The sequence below is a fragment of the Macrotis lagotis genome, chromosome 3 (assembly GCF_037893015.1).
Source record: "Macrotis lagotis isolate mMagLag1 chromosome 3, bilby.v1.9.chrom.fasta, whole genome shotgun sequence".
In the NCBI taxonomy this organism is placed as follows: Eukaryota; Metazoa; Chordata; class Mammalia; order Peramelemorphia; family Peramelidae; genus Macrotis; species Macrotis lagotis.
Window position 1 is genome coordinate 66,936,618 of NC_133660.1, and position 25,528 is coordinate 66,962,145.

The 25,528-nt window shown below is 34.2% G+C and overlaps 1 pseudogene; it reads right to left on the bottom strand.

Annotated features, from left to right (window-relative positions):
- LOC141519130 (cysteine desulfurase pseudogene) overlaps window positions 1-16,507 on the bottom strand; it is a 39,833-nt pseudogene extending 23,326 nt beyond the window's left edge.
- Window positions 16,508-25,528: the final 9,021 nt, after the last annotated feature.

A 25,528-nucleotide genomic window follows, 5' to 3' on the forward strand; every position in this document is an offset into this window, starting at 1 on the left:
CCAGTGATAACTTGTTGTAATCATTTTGCTAAGATTTTATTTAAGATTTTTACATCTATATCCATCAGGGAGATAGGTCTATAATTTTCTTTCTCTATTTTAACTCTTCCTGGTATAGGTGTCAGCACTATATTGGTGTCATAGAAAGACTTATGCAAAATTCCATCTTCCCCTATTTTTCCAAAGAGTTTATAAAGAATTAGAAACAATTGTTCCTTAAATGTTTGATAGAATTCACTTGTGAATCAAACGAGCCCTGCAGATTTTTTCTTATGTAGTTCAATGATGGCTTGTTGAATTTCTTTTTCTCAGATTGAGTGGGTTACATATTTAATCTCTTACTCATTTAAACTGGGCAATTTATATTTTTGTAAAGATTCATCCATTTCATTTAGATTGTTAAATTTATTGGCATAGAGTTGGGCAAAATAATTCCGAATTATTACTTTCATTTCCTCCTCATTGGTAGTGAGGTCACCTTTTTCATTTATGATACTATCAATTTGGTTTTCTTCTTTCTTTTTTTAGGAAAGGTATATCAATTTTATTGTTTTTATCATAAAACCAACTTTTGGTTTTATTTATTAGTTCCATAGTTTTCTTGCTTTAGATTTTATTAATTTCTCCTTTAATTTTTAGAATATCTAATTTGATATTTAATAGGGGGTATTTAATTTGTGCTTTTTTTAAATTTTTTGCTTCATATTTAGTTCATTGATTTCCTCTTTCTCTAATTTATTCGTGTAAGCATTTAAAGATGTAATATATCCCCTGACAGCCGTTTTGAGTAAATCCCATAGGTTTTGGTAGGTTGTTTCATTGTTGTCATTATCTAGGAAAAAATAATTATTCTACAATTTGTTGTATGATCCACTCATTTTTTAAAATGAGCTTATTCAGTTTCCAATTAGTTCTCGGTCTATGTCTCGCTGGTCCAATATTGCATATGATTTTTATTGCATTGTGATCTGAGAAAGATGTATTCACTATTTCTGCCTTTCTGCAATTATTAGGTTTTTATGCCCTAGTACATGGTCAATTTTTGTATAAGTGCCATGTCCTGCAGAGAAAATGTATATTCCTTTCTATCCCCATTCAGTTTCCTCCCTAAGTCTGTCATATCTAGGTTTTCAAACAATCTATTTCCCTCCTTAACTTCTATCTTGTTTATTTTATGATTTGAATTATCTAAATTCGAGAGTGGGAGGTTGAGGTTTCCCCACTAGTAGTGCTTTACTATCTATGTATTCCTATAGTTCTTTCAGCTTCTCCTCTAAGAATTTGGATGCTGTCCCATTGGGTGCATTTATATTCAGTATTGAAATCATTTTATTGTCTATGGCCCTTTTTAGGAGGGTATAGTTTCCTTCCTTATCTCTTTTAATGCTATCTATTTTTGCAGCTGCTTTGCCTGAGATAAGGATTGCTACACCTGCTTTTTTCACTTCAGCTGTAGAAAAACATATTTTGCTCAAACTTTTTCCCTTCACTCTATATGTATCTCTCTGCTTCAAATGAGTTTCTTGTAAGCAGCATATTGTAAGATTCTGGTTTTTAATGAACTCTGTTACTCACATACATTTTAAGGAAGAGTTCCCTTCATTCACATTCAAAGTTATAATTACTAACTCTTTATTGCCCTCCATGTTATCTTCTCTCTGTTTGTATTTTCCCCTTTTTTCTCTTTATCCATATTCCCCAGTATTTTGTTTCTGAATACTACCCCCTTCAGTGTTTTTGCCCTCCTATATGCACCCCTCCCCTTTCTTTCCCCTTTCCCTTTTTTCCTTCCCTGCCTTCTGTTTTTTCCCTTTTTTTCTCCACCTCCTTGTTTCTATCCTCCCCTTTTCCCCTTTCAATCCTTGAAAGGTAAGATTTTTTTAAGTTAACTGAGAGTGTTTGCGAGTTAACTTTAAGCTAAGTCTGATTAGAGGAAGATTCAGGTGTTTCTCATCTCCACCCTTCTTCCTCTCTATTACCATATGTTTTGTACCTCTTAATGTAATGAGATTTACCCCCATTCAATCCCCTCCCTCTTCCCATCTGCTTCCTGTCCCCCTTTTTAAGGAGGAAGTGTTTTTAAATCACTCTATCTGAGTCATTGAAAATTATCAATATCCATCACTTCTAGCTAAGTATATTCTCTCTAATAGAGTTACAATTGTAGAGAGTTATTAGAGTCTCTCATTCAGGTAGGGATTTAGCCAGTTTCCTCCCACTTAGTAGCAGTCTCGAATAAATCATAAGTGTCCATCATTTCTGGCTAAGTATATTCTCTCTGATATTCATCTTATTGGATGACAGTTTTTTTTTCTTTACCCCCGCTTTTTAACCTTTTTGTGTATATCTTGAACCTCCTGTTTGATGTCCAAATTTTCTATTTAGCTCTGGATTTTCATCAGGAATTGTAGGAAGTCTTCCATTTTATTAAACAACCATCTTTTCCCCTGAAAGAGAAGCATTAGCTTTTCCAGATAGTGGATTCTTGGCTGCATTCCAAGCTCCCTTGCTCTAGGAAATATCTTGCTCCAGGCAGTTTGATCCCTTAATGTTGATGCAGTCAGGTCCTGCATAATCCTTACTGTGGCTCCTTGGTGTCTATATTGTTTCTCTCTGGCTGCTTGCAGAATTTTCTCTTTTATTTGATAGTTCCAGAATTTGGCCACAACATTCCTTGGTTTTTCATTTTAAGATCTCTTTCCAGAGGGGAGCAATGTATTCTTTCAATAACTATTTTGCCCTCTGGTTCCATAATATCAGGGCAGTTTTCCATCACTAAATCCTGTAATATTAGTATAGGCTTTTTTTCTCTTCAGTGTTCTCAGAAAGACCTTTAATTCTCAGGTTGTCCCTTCTCAATTGGTTCTTTATATCAGTGGTTTTGCTGATGAGGCATTTTACATTTTTTTCTATTTTTTTTTTTTCTATTTTTTGGTTTTGTTTAACAGGCTCTTGCTATCTCCTGAAACCATTAGTTTCCACTCCATTATTTTTTTAGAGAAGAGTTTTCTTCATTTATTTTTTGCAACTCCTTTTTAAGTTGGTCAGTTCTGTTTTTGAAAGTGCTTTCCATTTGCCCAATTGAGGGTCTGAGAGAATTATTCTCCATTTGTATTTGTCCAGTTGTATTTTACAATGATTTGTTTTCTTCTTGCAATGTGTTAATCTTCTCTTGGGTTTCTTTTTTCCAAATTTTCCAATTCATTTTTAAACTCCTTCATTATTTCTTCAATGAAGTCTTTCTGTGCTGGAGACCAGATCATATTCCCCTCAGAGGTCTAGGTCTCTGAATTTCCTTCCAAGAAATTTTCTGTGGACCCTCCTTTCCAATGATCTTTCTTCATTTTACTAAGACCTTAAGTTGGGAAGGGGTTGGTTCACAGAGGTTTGGTGTTGGGATCCCTAGAGGCTTTACTCACTGGATGTAATATCTCCAGCTGGCCAGTAGGTGGTGCTAGAGGATTTGCTCACTGAGTGTAATATCTACAACTGGCCAGTAGGGGGGTGGTGGTTGCTTTCTCTGGAGTGTGTGTAACTTTGATTGAGGCCTCTCCCTTGTCCTGGAGGGAGTAATTGAAGCTGTTAAATACTTTTTTTCTTTGATCAATAGTGGGCTATGCCCTGGGATGAGGTGGTCACTCTCCCTATTGTCAGTTCAAGTGGTTCTGCTGCTCACAGGCCTGCTGTCTGGGGCAGAGGTGGTCTAGTTGTTTTTGCTCTGAGAAGAGGCTTCATCTGAAATGGAGGCCTAGATTCTGAGTTTCTCCTGACCAGAGGGGCCCAGGGATGGTGTCTGCAGCTCTCCCACACCAGAAGTCTCCTTCTAGCCCTGCTGGCAAACTCCCAAGAGTCAGCGCCAGTACCAATGCCTCTGCTCCCTAGTTGATCCAAGCCACCGAGATCAACCAAGATCTAGCCCCAGTGCTGATCAAACTGGTCTAGTTCTTCAGCCCCTGCGCTCCAGCTCCACTGCTAATCAGGCTAATCTGCAGCCAGTCCAGCCTCCAAGGCTCTTCCCCGGTCCCATGCTCCTGGCAGAGTCCACCCACTGCACCCAGACTCACCCACAATTGCATAAGACAAATCCGGAGGTAAATGTTCTTTCTCCCAGCTTTTCTTTCTGGGTTTTGTTGATTGGATTTCTGTTAAGATTTTGTTTCATATCATATATGGGGAAAGATCAGGAGATTTTAGATTTGCATCTGTCTTCTCTCCACTACCTTGGCTGGAAGTCTCAAGATCAATTCTTGATGGAGAGAACCATTCTGGTCTCTGCGGATCAAAACTATACATTTTTAGAAGTTCATTAATCATCTTTTGTGGGACTTGAATCCCATCAAGACTCGAAAACAAATTTACTAGATTATAGGATTAAGCTTCTACATTCTTCCATTTTAAAAAAATAAGGACATTAGCATTAACATTTCAATTATTTTAACTGTAGTTTCAGAAGCTAAATGATATGTTATGTGTTTAATAAATGTTTATTGATTGATTGTTTGCCCTTATCCAATCCTTGGAAGTCTTTGCCATTCTCTGTAGTCAATTATGAGAGTATTTTTTAATTACAGTCAAGCAATTTATTAATAACTTTTTAAATGGAAACAGGATTGTGGTTGCAATGAGTTTTTTCTGATAATTAACAGTTAATAAAATCATATAACAACATATTTATCTAGATGTCAGTTATCGTAGAACTTCAACCTTTGCTCAGCAATCCCATCCACTGTTTATTCTAGTTTCTTGTTAACTTGAACTTATCTTGAGCAGCTAGGGTCTCTTATCTCTCTACTTCTATTGGCTACTAACCCCATTAATCATGTTTGTTATATCCTTTCCAGGATATAACAGGCAGGAGAAAATAGAAGCAAAATTAGGGTTGAACAGGTTTGCCTTCTTTCTGTCATCCATTAACCTCATCCCACATACCTGAAGGAGCAATCTGATCCCTTATTTGAACCTCTTCTTTTCCCCACTATATAGTTTTAAAATGTTCTTATGACTTTTAGTCATTCTGCTACCTTAGCTCATTCTGATCTTAGCACTATTCTTACAAGATCAAGACCCACTTTTGTGTTCATACTCTATTACATGCTCTTGCTTTCATCTTCTGTACTTGTACTTCCAACACACTCATCTTGTAGATAAAGATACTGAGACTCCAAAAAGCTATGTTATTTATTTCCATCATTCAAGCACTTAATCACTCAAGGTCAAAGATTCCACGTAAAGGATAATCTCCCCCATACTTATTCCAATAGACAGTTCCAATTTTAGGTAGAATTTAGCCAGAAAGAGCTCACAAATTAAATTGATCCTATCAGTGATTTGTGCTAGAGGTGGCAAGGAAAAGTTGAACTTTTCATTGCCTTATTTATTCTGTGCTTTACAATTTACCCACCATCCTACAACTGCAGAGAGCAATTAGGCATTTGCCAAGTGAATTGTGGATGATGCTATACTTTTTATGCTCTGAGTTTTTTATCCTCTGACATCAAGGAACAGGATGACCTACTACCTCTGAACACTCTATAGGGTGCTATGTCCTCCTGGGAATGTGCCTGATCTGTTTTTAAATGACAATTCTATCCATTTAATAGTTAAAGCAATATTTTCTTTTATCATTAAAAGGCATTAATTAAATGTACAAATGAGCAGAACTCTGTGCCGGATGGAATCCCATTAAGCATAGATTTTTAAAATATCTTTAAATTACATTTCTGTATATCTTCCTTTTTTAAGATACACAATAACATTAATGTTTTTCCATTCAGCATAAAAAAGAATTTCATTTTACAAAAGAAAGAACCTAAAGGAATCTAACTTATGATTCTTCTTTTGAGCAGGGTCTTATTGATCCCTACAAAAAATACAACAATGTCCAGGTAATGAAAAATATATTCAAAGATGAACAAAGATGAAGTTCTATTAAAAAATAAATATACTAGGGGCAGTTAGGTGGCACAGTGGATAAAACACCAGCCCTGGAGTCAGGAGTGCCTGGGTTCAAATCGGTCTTAGACAGTTAATAATTACCTAGCTGTGTGGCCTTGGGCAAGCCACTTAATCCCATTTGCCTTGCAAAAACCTTAAAAAAAAAAAAATCAAACAAATAAATAAATAAATGAACTACATGTAAATAAGCAAAATCTTGAAATATATTTTAACAAATATATGTATATATGTACATATATGTGCATATAAAACTATGCAATGCAAATAAAAATAAAATGAAGATCTCTCCTGTGCAGATATAATGGCCAATTTTGGTCTCTTTTCTGGAGGATAAATAAATACACTTCCCTCTTTTTTGGTGGAGAAGTACGGAAGAACGGGTTTGGAATGTTGTTTGTACCACTTTCACTTATGCTTGCTGATGATTCAATTGGTTTTGTGGAACTTTTTTCTTTATTAAAAGGCAAAATTTGGGGTGGCTAGGTGGCACAACTGAAGGAGCACTGGGCCCTGGAGTCAGGAGTACCTAAGTTCAAATCCAGCTGCAGACACTTGATAATTACTTAACTGTGTGGCCTTAGGCAAGCCACTTAACCCCACTGCCTTGCCAAAATAAAAGGTAAAATTAATTTAGCAGTTTTATTTCACAGAAATGACTGATATGAAAACAAAAGAAATAAGTAAGACTTTCAAAAGGCAGAAGGAAGAGAGGGAAGGGGGAGAATGAAAAGAAGGGTTGAAAGGAACATGTAAGGGAGAAAAGAAGGAAGAAAGTGAGAAAAGGGGATAAGTAGAAGGGAGGAACAGAGGGAAGAAAGAATGGAGGAAAGAAGGGATGAAGGGAGAAAGAAAAACACAAAGGGATGGAGCAAAGAATGGAAGAAAGGAGAGAACAGAGGAATGAGGAAAAGAAGGAAAAAGGAAGGAAAGAAGAGGGAAGTTGGGTAGATGAAAGCTAAGAGGCAGGCAGGAAAAGAATGAGATTTTTGTATGGTCCAAAATGTGAATTGCCTCTTGTCAACCATGTATAATTTTAGCTGATACTTTCCATTGGAGCTCTACTAAACCAAACAAAATAAATAAATAGATAGAAAGATAGATAGATAGATAGATAAGTAAATAAATAAATAAATAAAAAGCAGTAAGGGAGAAATGCATAGGACCTCTGACGTCACCAAAGAATAGTCTCATTTTACAGAAGAGGAAACAGAGACTCAAAGGTGTGAAATGATTTGCCTAAAGTCACAGAGGCAAGAAGTGACACTGACATGATTTAAACCAATGTCCTTCAATTACAAACCCAGCACTCTGTCTACTGCAACATGATATTTTGTTGTTCATCTTGCATTATTATTCAACCAGAGGGCTTAAAAATTAAGATAACTTATAAGTGACAATTTGTTTTTTAAACCAGGAAGTCCAATTTAGAAAATGATCTTGGTCTTAATTCATTTTGTAGAGACAGAATAGCATTGTATTGTAAGATAATTGTTGGGTGCTGAATTATAATCAAATAACTGATTTTGTTTCCTCATGAGAAATAGGTCAGGTTTTTTTGTCAATACAAAGGAGAAAGGGACAAATATTATAAAAATCTCAAGTTTCCACATCGACCCCTCCCAAACCTTTTACTAGCAATTAATATGCAGAATTCATTTCCTTGGTTTTATTCCTCTTCTTTCTCCTCGTACACACAGTTTGAAAGCCAAAAGATAGGGAGGTGAAGAGAACAAGAGGGCTCCATAATTCCCACACTGGATAATAATCCCATTCCAGAATAATGTAGAGTTGGTCTAATTTCCCTTTCTCTAAAGAATAGAGGCACATCAGGGAGATTGACTCTTTAAGTGATGCAGGTTTGCACAGTTCCCCCATACACAACTGGATTTAAATCTGAGTCAGGTCCCTAAGGCAAGAGTTTAGCTACCACCCTCTAAAACACATTGTCCCTCTGGCACATGTTGTAATTAAGGTGATACCTCAATAAATGAATATCCTAGAACACAGGTGCTCTGTAGCCTTTGGCAGCTGATAAAATGAAGATATTATTGTATCTACTTCCACAACAATTATTGTCTTTTTTCATATCCTGCTGGAAATGTCTAAGTTTCATTTTCTTAGGCAGTAGAGAGTAGGTGTTTTTCTTAGAGAGTCTGAAAATCTAGAACTTGTCTCTTCAGCAGGGCTGAGTCTACAAGGCAATGCCCTTTAGTCTCCCATTTCCAAAGAACTGGTAACTGAAGGACAGGAGAGACTGTTCTATGGCCCCAGCAGCATCATTTTTTTCCAAGCACATAGACTTATTCTTCCAAGGGAAGAATGAGTTCATTATTGACATAAGAAAAAGGAAAGAAAGAAATCACTTACAAGATAATGAGGATAAAAATGATTGCTTCTTTACCTACAGGTGAAATGAAGCAAAGATGATGAAGTACAATTCCATAGACCACACAATGAGCAAACTATCCAAACTTCAAAAGGTTTTCATTCTTTTTTTTTTAGTTTTCATTCTTAAGTCCCTGTCAGCACTCATTCTAAACACATAGTTTTTTTTTTCTCCTACATTAATTTTAGGTTCAACAATGAGAGATTTTAGTTTTTCTAGACATGCAAGCTTTTGAAGATGGGAAAACTTGTTCAAAGTTTTTTTTTTGCTTAAAAAATACATTTAATTCTAAAATAATGAGAACTTCCATGAAAGCCTGATAGAAAAAGAAAAATTGTCAATTAAACATATAAGTAAACATAATAATCTTGCAACAATTTTAATACTGTAATAACCATCAGGATTGATTTATGAAACTAAAAGGCTTACACAGTAGATTTTTAAATAAAGCATAAGAACAGCTTCTTTTGAAATGATTATGATCCATTAAAAGCAAATAAATTTTAAATTATTTCATCACAAAATACTTTAAAAATTCAAACATGCCAGTTAAACAGGCAAGTTCTTTTATATAGTTCCTTATAGTTTCCAAAAGATTTTCCTCATATCTTCCTTATCATCTACATCACAACCTTTACATCTAAGTCAGCATGGTAGAGGTTTTTTACATTTGTAAAGATTTCAAAATTGCTGAGGAGGAACTATGAAAGTGTTAAGGAAGAATCTTTACATTCACATTTGAGTCCCTTAGCTCTACTCCCCTCAGATCCCACCACACAGATTATTTCAACCTCTATGTTTGCCTAATTGCCAAATTCAATTTCATTTTATGCTATACAGATAAAGCCAATGTGTTGAAAAAAAAAATAGCCTTGAACTCAAACTGTAGAGAAATGACATTCATTTAAATTGTGGTGGACCAAATATAATCAGATCGCAAATCTAATTTCATCTATGACGCTAATAGATTTTATTAATGAATTTCACAGGAGGCTGACCTGAACCCAAACTCTGTGGATATAGAGTACTGTGTATCCCACCACAACTGTTTCTTCTGCCCGACTCTCCGGGCCTAACACCAAATGGACATATGTTTCTGTTTCCCAAAATGCTCAAGCCTTGGGTAACTTGAATTGCTTACACTATGGCAGGCTGCCTTGCTTCTTTTGACTGAAATAGGCTTTGGCTGTACATGCTTCTCAGAGCTAGAGGTCCAAGTGGTAAAGCCAAAGGGAATTTTTGTCTGAACTAGAGCTTTCAAATTAGACCCCATGTGATTGCCATGTTTCTGGACTTTGACTATATCTGTTCATAGCCATTAACTATGCTTTACAGTTAGGAGAGGTTGGACAGATTAATGGAAGGAGAAAAGATTTATCATTTTATGAGTAAGATCCTAGCTGTATTTTTTTTAAATTGTTCAAATAACTTCACTCTGGGGCTCTCAGAGACTAATGAAAAGTAAATAATATATTAGAAGCATTTGAGAAAATTAACAAATAATTTCAAGGAGATAATAATTCTTGAGATATTCAACTTAAGGTCTCCAGGACATTTACTAGAGACTTAATCAGACAGTTTTAATCAGTGTGCTTAATATATATAGACTATACAAACATATTTCTTAAGTATTAGTATCTATGCTGCATAATTCACTTGGATATACATATATATGTATATGTATGTATATATATATATATATATGAATTTTAATTACTTTTAGACATTTCACAGTTTTTATAACATGCCCCTCTGGAATTCATATTCAGCTTAAAACTTTAACATATGATCCCCAATCCCAAGATGAGGCACTCTCTTACATTGCTATTGAAAATTGTTTGCTGCCTAATAGGATATCTGTGTGCTTACTAAATTCACAGTTGAAATGATCCAACTTATAGTAAAAGGAACTTAATATACAAAATAAACATTAAAACTTCAAGATAAATCTATTCTGTTTTACAGTTAATTAATTTAATTTTATTAGTTATTTATTTTATTAGGCAGTATTTGTACTGTTAATGAGTATACTATGATTGAACTCTCAGATAACATCCAATATAACATTTTTGAAATTATTAAAAATACAAATTTTAGGAGGCAGCTAGGTGGCACAGTAGATAGAGGCACCAGTCCTGGAGTCAGGTGTACCTGAGTTCAAATCTGGCCTCAGACACTTAATAATTACCTAGCTGTGTCAACTTGGGGAAGTTACTTAAACCCATTGCCTTACCAAAAAAAAAACCTAAAATAAAATACAAATTTTAATATGCATAAGATCAGTGGATAATCAATTAAGTTTTTCTTCCCTCAAAATAATTACAGCATTTATAAGAATAAAGATATTAAAAGACAATGAGCTATAGAGAAATAAGTATTGTTTTGAGAGTAAGGAAAAATCTTTTATTGAATCCCACTTCTGACACTTACCTGCTATATGCATATAGACAAGGTTCTTAATCTCTCCAAACTTCAGTTTCCTCCTTGTAAAATAAAGATAATAAAATCTGTAATACCTAGCTCACCTAGTTGTTGTGAGGTTCAAAAAAAAAGATTATGTATGTCAGTTGCTTTGTATATCTTCAAGCATTATATAAATCCTTGCCATTATTAACTGAAAATAATTATTATTAAAGATAAAAATGGCAGCTAGATCTGATAGTTTCAAGTAAAAATAATTTGCTTCAAAGTGTGTCTTTTTGACAATATAATAGTAGTTTTTATCTGTATAGTGCATCAGTTACAAAGTATTTTCCCTCCACAAAGCAACCCTATAAAGTTAAACAGTGTTTTATTATTTCCATTTTACTGAGAAGGAAACTGAGGCTCAGAAATAATTCACTTACATACAGCTCTACTATAAGTGAAACTGATTTTTGAGACCCACAATCTGAAATGTTATATCTGATATTTGTTTTGTACATTAAATGTATTGTCTAAATACATTTACTTAGAAATCATTTTGAGTGAGTGGCATTGAATGCTCAAGAAATATAAATATATTAATATTTCATAAGATTCCAAAGAACTTAAAAAGACATCTAAATATAAAAATCATCTTTTTTCTTGTTCTTAATAAATATTAACTGATAATGATCTGATAATTACTTATCTTCCATTTTATCTTATAAATTTATAGATTTAATGGTCTTCAGTAAACTGTTATGAATTGATTCATAGTAGAGAATTCCTTATGTGGAAACTTCGTATGCCATTGAGAGTCAGAAACATGTCTATAATTTCAAAGTCAGAAAGTTTCCTGGACCACTGAGAGATCAAGTGGCTCAATCACACAATTAATCTATCAGAAACAGAATTTAAATCAGGCTTTTCTGGGATTTAAGTTCTCTCTTGTCTTCTCTTCTACCTCTTAGAACCTACTTAGATCCTACCTCTTACCTCAAATACCACCTGCTAATCAGATTACTCTGTAAATATTTCCTATTGATTTACATAGTTTTGTTTGTCTGTTTGTTTTGTTTTGTTTTTAGGTTTTTGCAAGGCAAATATGGTTAAGTGGCTTGCCCAAGGCCACACAGCTAAGTAATTATTAAGTATCTGAGCCCAGATTGGACTCAGGTACTCTAGACTCCAGGGCTGGTGCTCTATCCACTTCCCCATCTAGCCACCCCAAAACAGGATTTATATTTTAGCCTAGACTTCTCCATTTGAAATTTCTGATTGCTATATATGGGATTTAGGTTCAGAGAAGAGATCAAGTCAGTTAAATAGATCTGCAAATCATTAACATAAAGATGGAAATTAAATCCATGGGAGCTGGTAAAGTGAGAGAGGACCAAAAGAGAGAGACAGACAAAGGAAGAGAAAAAAGCAGAGGAGGGTGGGGAGGAAGAGGAAAAATAAATGAAGAAGGAAAGTGAGAGAGGAGGAGGAGGAGAGAGAGAGAGAGAGAGAGAGAGAGAGAGAGACAGAGAGAGAGAGACAGTGAGAGAGGGAGGTAGGGGGAAAGAGAAAGGGGGAAAAGGGGGAAAGAGAGACAGAGGAGAGGAAAAGAGAGGAGATAAAGAAGAGAGACACAGCCACAGAAAGGGAAAGGAAGAATAGATTGAGACAGAGAAAGAGAAAAAGACAAGAGATAGAGACAAAGACAGAGACAGAGAAGGGGAGAAGAGAGGGTTCAAATAGAATTTTTTGAAACCCACAGTTAAGTAATACAATATCAATTAGGAGCCAGAAAATAAGACTAAAAAGCATCAGATGCAGAAGAGGAGAACCAAGATAGAATAGTTTTATGAAAACTCAATGGGGAAATACTACCTGAGATTAATGTGATGAGCAGTACTAAAACTAGCAGAAAATTCAAGAACAATTGAGAAGAGACAATAAGATATGGTATGTTGAAGATTCATCAGCAACTTTGGAAAAAACAGTTTCACTTAAATGATAAAATGAGGGGCCAACTAGGTGACATAATAAATAGAACTATTGGACCTGGAGCCAGGAAGACCTGGATTTAAATCTGGCTTCAGACAATAGTTGTGTGATCGTGAATCAATCACTTAACCTACTTTCCCTCAGTTTCCTCATCTATAAAATGCACTATAGAATGGAATGTCAAAATACTCCAATATCTTTGCCAAGAAATCCCCAAATGATGTCCTGACTGAACAACAAGAGGTAAAAGTGATAGATGTCATATACTTTTTAAAGAAATAGTTATATTGTGAGTCAAAGACCTACAAAATGAAATAGGAAGGGGAAAAAAATCAGAAAAACAGTTACTATATAAAAATAGTAACAAAATATTTCATAAATATCCAAAAGAAAAAGGGACTGAAAGAAACCAAAGAAACATGGTACTGCTACTATTTTACTAAACATTTATATGTTCCCTTTTTTTATTACTCTATGGGTATCAAATTACTTAACTATTAAAATAATTGTTAGAAGATTACTAGCAAAGAAAGTAATTACAAAATCATGAATTTTGGATATTTGAATTTATTGATGAAAACCATTTGGAATTGTGGACAATTTTTAGTCGTTAAATACACACACACACACACACATACACACACAAACACACACCTGGACTCATACTCTTCCATGAACTGTGCTAATAAAACAATATCCTAAAAAACATTTTTAATATAGACATTGGCTATTTGAGTTTGGATATGCCTGTGAGGAATCATTATTCAGACTCGGGAAAGCAAGGCTGGAAAGAAAATGAAAATTTATTAAAAGAAGTTAAAACACATAAGAAAAATAGTAGGTAAAGAAAGATAGAGATAAAAGTGCAGTCAAGCTGGACTTGGCTGGACCAGCAAGTCAGAGAAGACTGGCCAACCCTGAGCAGGAGACCAGTCCAGGTTTTTATGTCTTGTCTCTTATCTAGAGGGCAAAAGGTGAACTCCCTTTCCCTTACTGGACCCAGAATTGGGTAGAAGGTGAACCTTAAGGAAATCAGTATATGGATTTTACATTAAACAATGAATAAATGGTAGTCAACTTACATCAAGAATGGGGATCTCCACCCAATTTGACAAGATTAGCAGCATTTAAAATTAAAAATTTTGCTTCTATTATAATAATAATTCTCTATATCTTTTCCATGGTAGTCAAATTACATCTCAAGAGAAGATGGTAGTCAATTTATATCTCCACCCAATTTCTACATTCACAATTCTCTACATCTATTCTCTGAATCATTCCCCCCTTAAAATTATTCAGGACCCAGATTCTTCTGGGGCTTTCAGAGTCCATTTGGAGATGAATGCATTACAGCCTGGACTTCATTGAGACAGGATCCAGAGAACAGATCAGTTAACAAAGCTGGTTGGCATCCTGCAGAGGTTGGTCTCAGAGATGTATAGCTAGAGAAACAAACTTCAAAGGGAAAAATATTGAGCAAGCAAAAAAAACTCAGAAATATTGTAACAGAAAAGTTATTTAACAGAGGTCCAATAATTAGGAAAAAACCAGAAGGTCTATAAAGGATCTATACTTTATTATCCTAAGCCAGTATCAAAATACCTTTTATAAGAACATGATTTCCAATGTAACACAAATTCATTGATGGATGCCACATAAGTTGTAAACAAAGGTTCAAAATAGTATAAACAATTCTACTGAAAAAGCATTTTAAAACTGCACATGTCCATAAGGTAATTTGCAAGAAAATTTTCTATTTTGCATTGGTTATGTTTAGAAGGTACAAAAATTCTAGATGAAGAATGGATCTCACCTTTAAAACAGTTAAAAAGATACACCAATTAGGTATTATCCTGACATAAACAGAGTGATATTTCTTTTTCTTAAAGGAACTTCTGGTAAAAAGTCACATCCTATGTTAAAAGGCCAAGACAAAAATAATTGCCAATTAGTTAAAATTTAGAGGATAAAGTTCCAATGGCTCACTCTCATATCTAATTATGATGCACCCAGAATGATCATGGAAATTTGCTATTGGAGAGCAGAGAGGGGCACAAGGGCATGTTCCCTTATGAAGTCATACAGAAAATCCTTTACAATGAGTGGTGGAAGGGATTATATTAAGATAATCCCACCCCAGTTGAGACTAGGTCACTTCCTCTATCTGCAGCATTTAAACTCAAACCAAATAGGGTTAAATGGCTTCATTGGCATATTGTCTTTTGATTTTAACATATTTGATGTTGGGCAGTTGTGTGGGATAAAAATCCACTTTAAAAAATATAGAGATTCCTCTGAGAAATAGCAATGTTTATTTTGGCTTTTCTTGAGAAAAAGGCATAATCCAAGTCTCACAAAGATAGTAAAGATCAAGGAGATGTTCCAAGGTGAAGCAAGATTATATAGCTCAGCATGATTTCCCCCTCCCTAGCCCCCTTTCTTCCAACTTGATTGGTTAAGGTTTTCAAAGTTACAATCTTTATGCAAAAAATCTACCCAGAAGCAAAGAGAAGAATAAAAAGTTTTCATAAAATATTATTTCACCATCTAGATGGCGAGGGTCAAAGAAGATTTCTAATGACCTTCTGCTAAAGGAATTAATGTCTGAGTATGCAAGGTCTTCTAAGGAACTCTACTATCTTCTTAGGTTAGTACTTATCCAACCAGAGAAGCTAGGTTACTGCTCTCACAGTCTATTATCAAATAGGTGGCTAACTAAGACAGCAGGGTCTCTTCTCTGCAAGTATTCCACTATTTCCCTCCCTAACAGAATCAATGCAAGGTCATTCTGGAAATAGTCCACTGTTTCACTCCCTAGCAGAACTGGGAGGTTGTCTAACTGAGAATGCAAGGCCTCTCCCTCTCTTCTAAGAATAGTCTAAGAGTAATAGTCTGTCTTTGTTTTAATGACTTTTAACCCTGAGAGGACTTCACTAGGAATGTTAACTCTTAAGAGGGGAATATTCCACTCAAAGTCATTTAACAACATGAGTTATTAAATTTTACAAAATAATATTTATATCATTATGTTGTGCATGAATCCACAGATGTATCCCAGCAGGGGTGATATTTGTGATATTTCCCTTACCACCCCTTCAAAGCAAATACATGTTAATTCCAGTCATTAAAATTATAGTTTTCATGAGCATACCCTTTGACCCAACATTAACACTACTGGGTCTATACCCTGAAGAGATGATGAAAATGGGTAAAAACATCACTTGTACAAAAATATTCACAGCAGCCCTGTTTGCGGTGGCAAAGAAGGATATCACATAAATGTCCTTCAGTTGGGGAATGGCTTAGCAAACTGTGGTATATGTTTATCATGGAACACTATTGAAGTCAGGAGTACCTGGGTTCAAATCTGGTCTCAGACACTTAATAATAACCTAGCTGTGTGGCCTTGGGCAAGCCACTTCACCCCATTTCCCTTGCAAAAAAACATAAAAAAATATGAAACATCTTAACAGAAATTTGATTGACAAAACCCAGAAAGAGAAGCTAGGAGAAGAACATCTAACTCAAGGTCTGTCTCAGGAGAGCCAGTTAGGGCAAGGTGAAGCCAGAGGACTGACCGTGGCCACAGAGTCTTTGGCTGTGGGAGGAGCAGACTGGGAGCCCCAGTGCAGCTGAGGGTGAGTTCCAGTACAGAGAGATATAGCGTATTGCTAGATATTGATCCACTTGCCTCGGGGCCAAGAGCTCCATACTTTCATCAGAGCCCTCTTCACAGAATAAACCACAGTAAAACAGCTCCCCTACCACCATCCCAGACTCAGGTGTGGGCAGGAGAGCTCCCTAAGCAGAATAGGAAGATTAACGACCTCACTCCAAGGCCCAGTCCATATAGTTCAAAGATAATTCAGACCCTGCTGCTCCTCCCACCCCACCCACTCAAGGTCTACAAAGAGGGCTTCAAATCAAGATCACAGACACTGCAGAGAAAGCCACCAGCACTACCTATTGACCAGCCCACTTGGAACTACTAGAGATTTCAAAACCAAATCCCTGTGAGCCAGTACCTCTCCCAACAAATGATCCTAAGAAAATGAAGAAAGACCAGCAGAAAGGGGGTCCATTGAAAACTACTTTCAAGTAACAGATACTAACCCAGAGAGAACTAGAACTTCTGAGAAGAATATTAATTGGTCTCCAATCCATAAAAACTTCCTAGAAGAAATCAAAAAATAGTTCAAAAATCAAGTGGAAAAATTGGGAAAGGAAACCCAAAAGAAACATCTCACAACATTAAAACAAATCCTTGAAAAATACAATTGGCCAAATACAAAAAAAAAAAATAATTCTCTCAAACCCTCAAGTGGACAAATACAAAATGAAAATAATTCTCTCAAAACTGCAATTGGGAAAATGGAAAATTTCATCAAAAATATAATTGACCAAATGGAAAAAGAGTTGCAAAAGCTACCAAATTAGAAATTCTAAAAATTAAAGGAGAAATTAATAAAATCAAAAGCAAGAAAACTAATGAACTAATAAATAAAACCAAGAGTTGGTTTTATAAAAAACCAATAAACTTGATAAACCTCTGGTTAACTTAATTAAAAAAAGAAAGTAGAAAAACCATATTACCAATATCATAAATGAAAAAGTTGAACTCACCACCAATGAGGAAGAAATTAAATTAGCAATGCAGAATTATTTTGCCCAGCTGTGTGCTAATAAATTTGATAATCTAAGTGAAATGGATGAATAGTTACAAAAAATATAAGTTGCCCAGAGTAAATAAAGAGCAAATTAAATATTTAAAAAAAACCCTATCTCAGAAAAGGAAATTCAACAAGTCATTAAAGAACTCCCTAAGAAAAAATCTCCAGGGCTACATGGATTCACAAGTGAATCCTATCAAGCATGTAAGGAACAATTGGTTCCAATTCTATATAAATTCTTTGGAAAAATAGGTGAGGATGGAATTCCACCTAAGTCTTTCTGTGACACCAATACGGTGCTGATACTTAAACCAGGAAGAGTCAAAACAGAAAAGGAAAATTATAAACCTATCTCCCTAATGAGCATAGATGCAAAAAATGTTAAATAAAATCTTAACGAAGTGATTACAGGAAGTTATCAGTAGGATAAGACACTATGATTAAATAGGATTTATCCCAAGAATGCAAGGTTAGTTCAATATTAGGAAAATGTTAATATGATTTACTATATCAATAACAAACCTACCAGAAATTATATGATTATATCAATAGATGCTGAAAAAGCCTTTGACAAAATATAGCACCCATTCCTAATAAAAACACAAGAGAGCATAGGAATAAATGGATTGTTCCTTAGAATAATAAGCTCTATCTATTTGAAACCATAAACAAGCATTATATGCAATGGGGAGAAGCTAAAGGCATTCCCAATAAGATTAGAGGTCAAACAAGGGTGCCAGTTGTTGCCACTACTATTCAAAATTGTTTTAGAAATGTTAGCTTCAGCAATAAGAGAAGAAAACGAAATTGAAGGAATAGAATTGGGAAGGAAGAGACAAAACCCTCACTCTTTGAAGATGGCATGATAACATACCTAGAGAATTTTAAAATATCATCTAAAAAAGGTACAAGAAGCAATTAGCAACTTTAACAAAGTCACAGGATATAAAATAAACCCTCAAAAATCCTCAGGATTTCTATATATTACTAGCAAGGTACAGCAGCAGGAGCTAGAAAGAGAAATCCCAATCAAAGTAACTTCAGGCAATATAAAATACTTGAGAGTCTACCTGCAAAGACAGACTCAGATGCTCTCTGTAAACTATAAAACACTTCTCTCACAAATGAAAACAGATTTAAAAAACTGGACAAATATCAGCTGCTCATGGAAAGGGTGAGCTAGTATAATAAAAATGACAATTATACCTAAAGTACTTGTTTAGTGCCCTACCAATCAAATTTTCAAAAAATTACTTTAGTAAGTATGAAAAATTATATGTAAATTCAATTGGAGAAATAAAAACTCAAAAATTTCCAGGGACTTAATGTAAAAAATTACAAAAGAAGGTTGTTTAGCCCTAAAAGACCTAAAATTATGTTATAAAACATCAGTCAACAAAACTGTCTCAAATTGGCTAAGTAATAGAGTGTTGGACCAGTAGAATAACTAGGTGCAGTAGAGATAGCAGAAAATGATTATAGTAATCTGGTGTTTGATAAACCCAAAGAGTCCAGTTTCTGGGATAAAAAAAAAATTTCTCATTGATTAAAAAGCTACATGGGGATGATGGTCAACCTTAATGGACTTGCTCATTTCATCAGTGCAACAATCAAGGACAATTTTAGGGTATCTGCAATGGATAATACCATCTACATCCAAAGAAAGAATTTTGGAGTTTAAACAAAGACCAAAGATTACCTTGAATTTAATTTTTTAAGAATGTATCTTATGTAATTTTATTATCTCATATATATATATATATATATATATATATATATATATATATATATATAATATGTGTTAAGGATATGATTTCTCTCTCAACACATTCAATTGTGATCACTGTATAGCATGGAAAAAATGTAAAGACTGCCTTATATTGGGGTGTGGAGAGGAAAGTGAGATTGGGGAAAAATTGTAAAATTCAAAAATCAACTAAAAAAATTTAAAAAAAAGAATGGGGATCTCCATCCAATTTGACAAGATTAACAGCCTTTAAGATTACAAATTCTGTTTCTGTTACAATCATAATTCTCTATAACTTTTCCAAGGTACATATCAATTTACATATCAAGAGTAGGTAGGTGGTAGTCATTTTATATCTCCACCCAATTTTTACATTCACAATTCTCTACATCTTTTCTCTGTATCAATAATTTCAATTTTAAAGTTATTTATTAACTATTACTTTAAATGACTCCTTTCTGTTCTAAGGTGGGGGTGAGGGTGGACTTTGGGTTCTGAGATGAGGGAGCTGCTATTACTCAACTGAAGACAATTTCCCATGGGGTTGTACTAATACAGTCCAGTGTATTGGGTTATTCTTTGAAGGTTGAATCCTTATAGAGGAAAGAAACAGAAACATTGGAGGCAGGAAATGAAAGAAAGGTTTGTCTATTGAAAATTGCAGAATCAGAAAAAAAAATTTGCAAGTACTTTGAGTTTAAAAGCTATTCCTTTTTTCTCACTGCTCACAATGTTCTCTTGTTCCTAATAGTAAAGTACTCTTTCAGAGTGTTTTTCCAAGTGTCTTTTTGTATTTACAATTCTTTTCTAACAAAGACCCCTGACTAACAAGGAGAATGTGCTCTGTTTTTTCTATGAGTCTTAAAGGAACTTTCATGATTCTTTGGAAAATCTACAAAAAATACCAAGTGGTAAAAGAAAGGACACTGGTTTGAAGAGACCTAGATTTTGCTCACTAACTCACTGTGTGACCTTAGAAAGGTCACTGGTCCACTCTAAACTCAGTGTCCTAATCTGTAGAATGAGGGGTTTTTATTAGATGACCTCTGAGGGATCTGTTGTGGCTATAAGATTCAGATTCTGTAACTAAGCTTATACTGGACAGAATTTCATAGAATCTCAGTTCTATTGACTTTCCCATATAAACTTAAAGAAACTGGAAAAAACAGTGTTCTTGGTAAAGCATGAGAATATGTTGAAGTCATGTCCTCTGTTATAAAGGAGAGATCACTCCATGGAATTGGTTTTAGGTATGACAGACACTAAATAGCTGTACTACTTTGATATAAAGATTTACCCTGATTCTCAGTTTCTTAATCTGTAAAATGATGAAGTTGGCTAAATTGATGTCTCAGATTTTATTCAGCTCTCATATTCTGATTCTAAAGTTCTGTTAAGGTTGTTAGTTCTTAAGTCAAAAGTTTTTTTCCCATTCCCCTATAGACTTTGCCTAATTTTGGCAAAAGAATTGAATTTGCATCACTGAGCAGATCATTGTGTTTATCTTCAAAATTAATACAAGTAGCTGAAGTCAAATCCACTGTGTAGCCTTCCCCATCCATCATTAAAGACACTGAAATGATCATATCAACAATGCTGAAATGTGATCGTTTTGTGTATGATCAGTCATAATTTGTTTTTTCTCAAACTTCTCACAACCTTGCTCAAATGTATTTATCTTCTGTCACACTGAAATTCTTTTAAAACTAAATGTACAATATTTCAGCAGCTAACATATAGCCTGCAGACAACATTCTAGTCTGTTTTGTATATTAGGAAATACTACAAAAGATTGAACCAAGTCTAGCAACATAGAATTGAATAGGGGAAATTCCTGTAAATGTTCAAATAATTAATTGCATAAGCACAGCATGGGGAATATGTGACTACATGACAATTTCTATGGAAAAGTTTGGATGACAGGGGCACTTTGGACTGCAAGAGCAAAAAAAGTCATCACTGGTATGGCAACCCAAAGCACAGATGAAAAAGTAGGCTTTTCTGAGCATGGTGGTCAGAATAATGTAGATTATCATCTTACTGTACTCTGCTTTTATTATACTTTATCTATTTTTAGTTATGAGGATATGATTTTTAAATAGTTTCATTGTTACCCTTTGTTCTTATAATACAGCTAGCAATCATTTCTCATAATAAATTTTAAACTACATTTAAGAAGAGACAACTGACACAAAACAATATCTGGTAGTGAAGATCCCAATCTCTCAAATGAAGGGAAGGTTTGTTTCCCAACTAGTTCTTCAGAGTTTATCTATACCTTATTTTCATTATGGATCATTGTTGTTCAATTGCTTTTTAGTGTTGTTATTATTTATACTATTATAGTCTGTTTATTTTTCTCTTTCTTCTGCTTTGTCCATTTGGCAACACTTCAAATAATTCTCCCCTTTATATTTTCTGCATTTGTCATTTCTAATTACAAAAACTATGGTATTTTATATACTACAATTTGTTTGGTCATTCTCTAATCAACTTGTATTCATTTGGTTTCTGGGTTTTATTTTGAGTTAGCTTGGTTTAGATTTTTATGCTACCATGAAGAATGCCACTGGGCATTGTTTGTTCTTCTTGACCTTCTTCAAGAAGTCTTTTAAGATCTTCCTTACTGTTAAATTTCCTCAGTTAGTTATCTCTAAGTTGGTTTTTCTATATAAACTTTAATACAGAGTTGTAGTTTCTGCCCAATTATACTGTATACCAAAACTGTCTTTTTGCCTTTCTTTGTATCCCCACCCCCCAGAGCTTAGCACATTGGCTTACACATGGTAAGCATTTAGCACATGCTACTCAATTGGAGCATCCATAAAGTGAAATGGGTTGCTTCTAGAGATAAAATATTCCTAGTAACTGGGAAAGAAAGGAGTGAATAAGTATTGTTAAGCTTCTACTATGTGCCAGGCATTGCAAATATTATCTTATTGGATCATCACAATCCTGCACAGGAACAGGGCTAGGCCCCCTAGAAATGTTGGACCCACCCTCTTCTCCAGGTTTCTGAATCCTGTGATTTCTTCACACAAAATGAACCCATATTGATCCTTAAGCCCCTTCCCATGAGTCTATTCTCTCGGCTTCATAATGGTGACCCAATGTGGGGCCCGCTCCATAGGCTTCCTAAGCGTCCTGCATCTTTATGATCTCCACATTTACATTTGAGGAAATTGAAGCAGAAAGTGTTAATTGATTTGCCCAGTCACTTAAATAAAGTCAACCACAGATGCCTGTGGTAATATTTGAACTCAGATCTAACCACTATATGTCTTAGTTGCCTTGGAAGTTTAGATGACTACTTCTCAAGCAAGTACTGAGAGTTGTTCTATTAATGGTTCTTATTCAGTCCTTAGGTGCACTTTATGGATTCTGAGGCCCCTTCTAATTCTGATAATTCTTGGATTTTGAAGTAATAGAGTAATTCCAGCATCACCTAATTTCACAAGGCAAACTTCAGCTATTTATTTTTAGTTTTAAGTGATAAGTAAAGAATAAGGTAGATAGTAAAAAGTGGGCTACATATTCCAAGTGAAACTTTGAGAGATAAGTAGATGTCTCTGATCTCCACAGGATATTTGAACCATGGCTCCTTAAGTATTTATAGGACTTTGGGATTTAGTCCCTGAAGACATCAGAAAGCTCTATTTTAAACTAACTATATCTTTTCTTTCCTTTTCCTGACCCAATATCACCCAGATACCTTGGATATAAAAGACACTTAATAAATAGCTCCTGAATTCAATTGAATTAAAAATACTAAGTATTGAACTAGTAATCTGAAGTTGCTATAGACAAGACATATGTGTGGTAGAAACCATTATTTTAAAACAAGGAGACTAATTTTTTTCCCTTCATTTTCCTATGACACACTGCCAATTTTCCTGACTAAAGCAATATTAAATTTAGCTTCACATACAAAAGAGTGTTTGAGAACATTGTGAGGCTAACTACAGGAATTATCTTAAGTACCTTATTGATTGTTTTTGTTCCCATGGAGAAAAAAAATGCTTTCCTTTAATAAATTGAATTTAGTTTTACTATGAGAAATGTACTACTTGAAGTTTTGCAGAATGAATTTTCAAATATCAAAGTTTTGGAAAAATGGAAGAATGACTCAAAATTCACCAACATTTGAATGATAATCCAGAAGAATGGTACCTTACTGAACTAATAAATAAACAAAGCTGTAAAGGAAACTACTCTCAAAGAGGATCTGCATGTTAGAAGAATATAAGTCGTAGCTTTGGTTTTAGAATTATTGATTAACTGGGCAATGACTGCTAGAAATAAAAAAAAAAATCTTCTAGTGCACCTAATACCAAGCAAAGAGAAACTAGTCCTTATCACTTTCCCTTCATTATGTGAATTGATAAATCTATCTGAACTTTAGTTGCCTACTACACAGTATACAGTAAGGAGTTATTCTTTCTGCATTTTATTATCTTTTAGCAACAGTATAATCAAACAAACCAGAAGAACTAATTCTCCAAGAGGATGCTATTCTTTCAGGAGAGAGAAAGTCTTTGTTTAAAAAACATACTATTCTGAAACAGGTTTGAAAACCATTTTAAATGATTTATATACTAAAATGGGTTAGCATCAAAGATTTTCATAATCTTTCGTGTGTTCCAGTCCTGTCATTAGCTCTGTTTCCATTCAAGAACTCTATTTTAATTCAACAGCAAATTCAACAAATATTAAGTGCCTATTGCATCTTGGGGGGAAATGTTAAATGGTCTCTGACATGTCAGCTTTATGAATATTTTGAATGAAATTATAAATTTATCAAAAACATAGATGCATCAGAAAATGAGTAATAAAAATTCAAAATTATTCATGACAAATACATGAGAGAGATCAATTTTCAGTGAGTCAAAAAGTATTTATTAAGGGCCTAGTCACCTCTGTGCTAGATGTTTGGGGTAAAAGTACAAAGAATGAAACAATCCTTACAAGGAAACAGAAAGGGCTTCAGAGAGAAGTTTAGAATCTGCAGTATATTTTAGAGGATGAATCATATTTCAAAATGTAGAAATATCACAAACATAAAGATGAGCACAGGAAAGGAATGGAAATAGAAAAACTTAGGGTCTATGAATGGAGATCACAAATTTTTCACTTTGACTAAGTGGAAAATATAAAGGGGAGAAAGATTTATATGATGTCTATAACTTTAGCACTGGAAGCCCAGATGAAGAATTTCTTTCCTCCCAAAATTTTCCCAGAGAACTTTCTCTGCATCTCTCCTTTGCCATCATAATATTATACCTGGCATTATATTTATCTATGCATATGCTGTTTCCTCCTATTATTTTATGGGTAGGGACATTGTCATATTCTTAACATTTAGATTTCTAATATCTAAAATAATGCCTTGTATATAACATAATAATTATTAAGTTAATAAATGTGAATTAAATTTTGAATGAGAAAACTTAACCTCAGAGAGGGAAATATAAGATAAAGATTGCATAATTGAATGTAACAGAGTAGAAAGTAAAACTTAGGTTGTCCGAATTCCAAGTCACTTCCAAAAAAGCACAGTTCAAATTGAAATGGCATTTGAAATACTAAATATTCTCTAAGAAGAGGCTGTGAAAAATCAAATTTATTCATATATATATTATTATTTTGGCCTCTAAAACAAATATTTATTTTCTAACTCTACCTTCTTCCAATATAAGCTCTTCAAATTTAAGGATATTAATTGTGAAACTAAAACAACTGTCTTCTATTGAGACAGATGTAGCTTGGAGTAAATCCAAAAATTAGTAATTTTCTGCCATCAGATGATACATTTGATTGTTAGTACATGAATACCACAAATCAATTTGACAATTGGAATTTTCCAAAGCAAGAGATGACTTAGCAGTGGGAACAATGACATTCTCTTTTAGCAGAGAGCCACTGGACAATTGTTTACTCAATGGCTACTTTTATCACTTCTCTGAAGGCTTAACAATAAAGTATGAGAATGATAACAATATAAGAATCAACAAAACCCTTCAGACATTCAGGCATTCTCACCCAACAAGATGATTTTCTACTGTATTAAAATCTATTCATGAAGAAGATAATAAAATGTTTCTAATTTTTTTACTCATAATAATAATTTTAATGAAATTTATATAGCATTCTCAAGTCTAATAGTTTTCTATGTAGTGACAAAAGTTCACTAAGCTGTAAAAAAAATCACATTCTTCCTAAGTCTTCACTTCTCCAAGTTAACCCTCTCCAGTTTTTCCAATCAGAGCTCGTATGGCATGAATTTGAAATTCCTAAAAACTATACAAACAAAAAAGTTCTAATTGGTCCCACTCAGTTAGAAAGACATGATGATAGACCAAATCAAGTGAGCCTGAT